Source organism: Impatiens glandulifera, chromosome 6, assembly GCF_907164915.1.
Source record: "Impatiens glandulifera chromosome 6, dImpGla2.1, whole genome shotgun sequence".
Lineage (NCBI taxonomy): Eukaryota > Viridiplantae > Streptophyta > Magnoliopsida > Ericales > Balsaminaceae > Impatiens > Impatiens glandulifera.
The window spans coordinates 45,633,284-45,639,649 of NC_061867.1; the positions used below are offsets into that span (position 1 = coordinate 45,633,284).

General features: G+C 35.2%; 1 non-coding gene across 1 annotated transcript; it reads left to right on the forward strand.

The window, feature by feature from the left end:
* Positions 1-73, forward strand: TRNAK-UUU. Its single transcript has one exon. It is a non-coding gene; the product is annotated as a tRNA-Lys (tRNA).
* The last annotated feature ends 6,293 nt before the right edge of the window (positions 74-6,366 follow it).

Genomic DNA, 6,366 nt, shown 5'->3' on the forward strand with positions numbered 1-6,366 from the left:
GTTGTCTTAGCTCAGCTGGTAGAGTGCGTGGCTTTTAACCATGTGGTTGTGGGTTTAATTCCCACAGATGGTGTTTTTATAGTTTTTTTTTTTTTACTTTTGCATAAATCAAATGCTCATTTGTAGAGAAATGATTATTTTTAATTTGATACATAAATGAAATGGTATAGAAAATGTTTGTTATGGCTATGTTTTAATTTGATGCATAAATGAAATGGTATAGAAAATGTTTGTTTGTTTTTTTTACTTTTGCATAAATCAAATGTTCATTTGTAGAGAAATGGTTATGTTTTAGTTTGATGCATAAATGAAATGGTATAGAAAGAAATGAAACAAAATCAGCTTAAACATTCATTAACAAATACCAAAAGCAGCTTAAACATTCATTAACAAATACCAAAGAAAGTAGTTCACTTTTTACATATTATTATTTTCTTAATTAGAATTAATTTATTTATTTACTGAAGTAATCTTCAGTCCTGCCCTTGAATCCAATTTGTCCAAAAGTCAATGCCAAGAACAATCTCAAGTGTCAAGTAACCAGCCTAACCTGTTTGTTTACTTGTTTATGTATATTAATATTAGAAAGAAACAGAAATATATTTTAATTGCTCAGTCCCAATGCTGGAAAGAGTCCGTTGATCGCCGGAATACTGTAAGGTGCTAACCATCCGATCAACCCAAACCCAATCACGTTCAGATCTTTCCGTAGCCAATCCCTCTCGAAACTACAATCAATCAAACAAACAAATTTCAATTATACTCTTATTTTCTTACATTACATACATACATACATGATACATACCATGTAAGCTTTCCACCTAAGGCTTTTGCAACCATCAAAGGATTCATGGCTCTAACTGGGATTCATGGCTATAACTGGAGCCTTTAGGAATCCTGAGCTCAGTCTCACCGGTGATGAAGACAGACAAGATCCGTTTCGCTAAGTGCTTAGCACTTAGCGAAATGCTAAGCACTTAGCGAAACGCTAAGCACTTAGCGAAACGCTAAGCACTTAGCGAAACGGTAAGTCCTTAGCGAATCTTCCCTGAAACGGAACTCATATGATCCAAGATTATATGCAAAACCCATTAATGAACCACACTTAACGAAATGGTCAAATATGAACCAAATAACAAATATGAACCCACAAATATGAACCAAATATGAACCAAATATGAACAGGTTTTGAAATGAAGAAAATGTAAACATGAACATAACTGTTTATCAGATCTGAAATGAACATCTACCTCGACGACTTTCAAATCCTTAGAATCGGAGTTCTGCATACCCTAAACCCTAGAATCGGAAACCTGCATGCAAAATAGATTTAGGGTTATAAATCTTGTAAATCTGTATAGATAAAAACATAAATGGATTATGTTAGAAGATCTTGTAAATCTGTATAGATCTGTATAGATAACCGTCGCCGTCCGTCGCCGTCCGTCGTCGCCGCTGGCCGCCGTGAAGGAGAGAACGGGAGAAGAGAGAGAAAGAAAACTAAGAAAATGAAAATATTTGAGTATTTATACTAACCCTAATCCACTTCGCGAAACGCTAAGTGACTTAGCGTTTCGCGACAAGGGCAAAATCGTATAAAAAAAAATATAGAACCACGAGCGCAATTAAATTATCAAATTACCACCAGATCAAATAACCCAATCTTTAAGGTCATTTCGTCAAATTTCCATATAAGCATGATCTCTTCTTTTATGTTTGCCTTTCGAGATTTCGAATAAATGTTAAAAAAACTTATGTATTTAAAATACAAAGATGGTTAATAAAATAATAAAAATTTTCATTGTTACTATGCAATAAGATTCAAATGCAGTGATGATCCAGCCATCCAAGTTGAGGTAGATTTAAAAAAAATAATGATCGATGGGCTTAAAAATACAAGAAAATTATGAATAAAATAAATGGATAAATGTTTTATTTATTTTTTTAATTAGATAAAATAAATAGTGTATTAAATTAAAAAATTTAAGAAATTACAGGGTAATGTCACATTTTTTTTCGGGGGCCGAACCCCTATATAAATCCGTTCCTAATTGTAACTACAAATAATTGTTTTTTTTTTTTTTAAATATCTAAGAAAATTAAAGACAAACAATCCTTTGTTTTTGTTATTTTATATTATTTCAATTTAGAAAATTAATTCCATCCTCCAACAATTTATTTTACAATCGACATCTTTTACTTTCAATCTAAGGGATTCCTAGTGAGAATAAAAAACAAACTATTTTTCATTTTAACTACTTAAATAAATTATTTGATTTATAAAATATGCAACTTATAATATAATGGTTTATAAAATTATGGTAACAAATTTCCATTATTTTGTAGTGTTATGGGTTATATGAGTAATTGAAATTAAAATTTTATAAGAATTAATATGTATTATATATAATTTAAATCTCATATTAAGAAAAATAAAAAATTATAACATATCCAATCTCATTAAAATTCTAACTTCAATCTCTTATTCTAATTAAGTCATCAAAGAAACAAAACAAATTGAAGCAAAACATTTAATTACTCTATTTTCTTTCTATCCCAACCTAAATAACATTTTGCTTGTATTGAAACTTTTCTTTTTAAGTTCTTTGTTTAATTGAAAAGAAACGCTAAGCCAAAAAAAAAAAACCGACATTAAATAAAAAAATCAAAAGACAATAACCACCCAGAATTAAACAACAAAACTAATGCCAAAACCTTTATAATATAGTTTGATGAACAACCATTTTCTAAAAAAATATTTATATCATGCTCAATCTAAATGCACCACCAAAATATATCCAAATGATAAACCATTTGTTTTTGTCAAATGCCACCATATTCTAGTAGATGGTACACCTTTTCTTGTCCAATGTCACCACTATGACATCATTCATTCCACATTCATATATTTCATAAAATATTATAAGTAATACACACTAAAGGTTTGATGTGAGAAATACACCTCACACATTTACCAAAATTTATCATGAATTGTGTTCCAACCCAAAAAAATATACCTTCAACCACAATAGTTTGATTCACACTAATATGATCGATGTCGTTCTAAAACATAGAACCTTTCATATCTTATATAATTGATTCATCACGAAGAAGTCTTCTTTTGGAATGAATATATAATTCATCAATACCCCCAATCAAAATATCAATGTGTTATATATGACATGTTATTATCGAAATAATCTCGAACATTCTTTCTCAAAACAATTGGTATTGTATTTCGTGTCATTCCAAAAACTAAATGATACACACACAAAAGGAGGAGTGTTCTTGAAAAGTATTAAAGTTGATATATTTCAACAAATGCATCCCAAAGGAGCTGTAAAAGGGGCTTTGTGAACAATCCACGTTATGTACATATTTATCTTGAAGAGAAATGATATTCTCAACGACAAGTTAGCGAAAGCAAGGCCACGAATCTGCGTGGCCTTGCCAGTTAGGATAGAGAAAAAGCCAAAAAAATAAAAATAAAAAATGAAACGTTTCAGTTTCCCCCTGTTTCTTCTTTCCTCTCTTTCTTCTTTTCATTTACCACTTCCGGCGAACTCCGACTTCTTCTCTGGCGATTTTTCTCTCCGGCATCCCCGACTTCTTCAACTTTATTCATCTTCTTTCGATCGAAAATGGTAGGTCTTCTCCTTCGGGTATGTTCACTTCATTGTCTGCATTCGTCGTCGTTGAGAATATCATTTCTCTTTTTCAGACTGGTGGTTTATGTACATCTCCATGCAAGACTCCAAGATCTCCAAGGACAAGGTAAATAACATCTTCTCTTTTAGAATCCTAAATCATTTTGATGATTTGAAGACCGTTTAGGTTTTTGCGGTTAGGGTTAGGGTTATGGTTAGAGATTTTTATGATTCTGTTGATTTTAATGATTTTAACGATATAAAGGGTTGATTATTGTGTATTTGCTACATTATGGGTCCCAAAAATGTGTTTTTGATATGTTTGGTTGTTATGGATCCCAAAAGTGTTGTTTCGGGGACCCGAAAGTATGATTATATAATCCAGAAATCGGATTTTGATATTTTTTTTGAACTAAGGGTCCCGAAAGTGTGGTTTCGGGACCCGAAATGTGTTGTTTCAGGACCCGAAAGTGTGGTTTCAGGACCCGAAATGTGTGGTTTCGGGACCCGAAATGTGTGGTTTCGGGACCCGAAATGTGTGGTTTCGGGACCCGAAAGTGTGGTTTCGGGACCCAAAAATTGGATTTTGATATGTTTGGCTGTTATGGGTCCCAAAAGTGTGGTTTTGGGACCCGAAATGTGTTGTTTCGGGACCCGAAAATTGGATTTTGATATGTTTGGTTGTTATGGGTCCCGCAAGTGTGGTTTCAGGACCCAAAATGTGTTGTTTCAGGACCTGAAATGTGTGGTTTCGGGACCCGAAATGTGTGGTTTCGGGACCCGAAAATGGGATTTTGATATGTTTGGCTGTTATGGGTCCCGAAAGTGTGGTTTCGGGACCCGAAATGTGTGGTTTTGGGACCCGAAATGTGTGGTTTTGGGACACGAAATGTGTGGTTTTGGGACCCGAAATAGGGTGTTTCGGGACTCGAAAGTGTGGTTTTGGGACCCGAAATAGGGTGTTTCAGGACCCGAAATGAGTAGATATCATGGTTTTTATATGATTATCTGCTTCATGGTTTTTAAATGTTTATCTTTTGTTTTTATAGGGCAAATAAACGTAAAAAGAATGCCCAAGAAGCAACTCCCAAAGTCGGAATTCCCAAATCTCCAAAAGCTCCCAAAGTAGTTCCGAAATCCCTTAGAGTAGCAGCTCCCAAAGCAGTCCCCCACAACCTATTTTTAACTAGGACATCGTCTTTTGGGCTTTTCAATCTTCTACAACTACTGTCTAAGGATCAAAAAGAGGTTGTGAAGTCAATAGGCTCTGACCATCTACTTTCATTATCGCTTTCAAAATGCCCCGGGGAGTTCTCTCGTTATCTAGTCAGGCAGTTTGACTGTGATAAATGTTCATTTACTCTAGAGAATAGAGAGGAAGTGAAAATCGAAGAAGATGTTGAAATGATATTGGGTCTCCCCAGAGGGTAGCTGGACATTGTAGAATATCAAAATAACGAGACTGATGACAAGTTGAAGGCATTTAGGACTCGATGGGGTAACTCTGTTAATGGCACTCCTTTAGTGACTGCTATGCCGATGAAAATGATTGAGAACAAAGGTGCTGACAACAATTTCAAGATAGACTTCGTATTATTTGTTGTTAGCTGCTTTCTCTGGTGTGATCACCTAGATCAACTATCCAGGTATATCTCATTTCTGTTATTTTCATTTGCATGACAACTTATATGACATGTTAATTAATCCTCAAATATGTTTTTTTCACTTGCAGGTATAGAATTCTGAAATCTATTTCAGATGTTCATAATATCAAGAAGTTCAATTGGTGCAAATTTGTACTTGAAAGATTAGTTCAATCATGCGCAAAAGTGAAGGAGAATGAAAAACGACATTTCCAAGGACCACAGACGTTCCTTATTGTAAGTTATCACTAATTAATTTCTCTGTTTTCAAAAATAATTGGTTTTAACATATGTTTGTTTTCGGCTGTGCTACGTTTATAGGGTGAGCAACCCTAAACTGGGAGGAGTTAATGACCGACGATTTCCAATATTGTCATGTTGGAATGACACGACGTTGAAGTTTAGGCTAGATACAGAGTTGGAAAATGGAGGATTCGGACGCAGAAGCGTTGTAGGACGAATTCCACTACCGGGGATGTGGGGGGAGAACGATAAGAATAATGATGTGGGGGAGAACGAGGAGGAGGATAATGATGAGGGGGTGTCTGAGACTCCAAAGGCAGCAACAGCAGCATCAGAACCTAGGAAGAGGTCACCACCTAGGAAGAGGTCAGAACCAAGGAATTCAACACCTATGAATGAAGGCCTACCACCTCTGAATGTAACACCTCTGAACACGACAGCTCCGGACGTAGATAAACTGAGTTTTATAGAGAATTTGGTGTGGATTACTAAATGTACGTTGTTTATTGAAAAAGCCACGAGAAGACTGGGATCTTTAAGTTAAGGCTGGGATGCAACGCCATTGTATGACAACGCCATCCACATCATACACACTACAATAGACAAGAATAAACCTTTTAGGGATGTCATGCATAGATACTTCAAAGATCGAACACCCACTGAAGAAGATGGGGTACACGATGAGGGGGGTCATGATCAGGGGTCTCACACCGAGGGGGGTCACACTGAGGGGGGTCAAAATGAGGCCGGTCAAAAAGAGGGGGGTCTAGAGGGTGGTCTCGAAGAGGAAGAGGAAGTACTTGAAAAAGATGCGTCTCCAAGAAAAAGAAGGA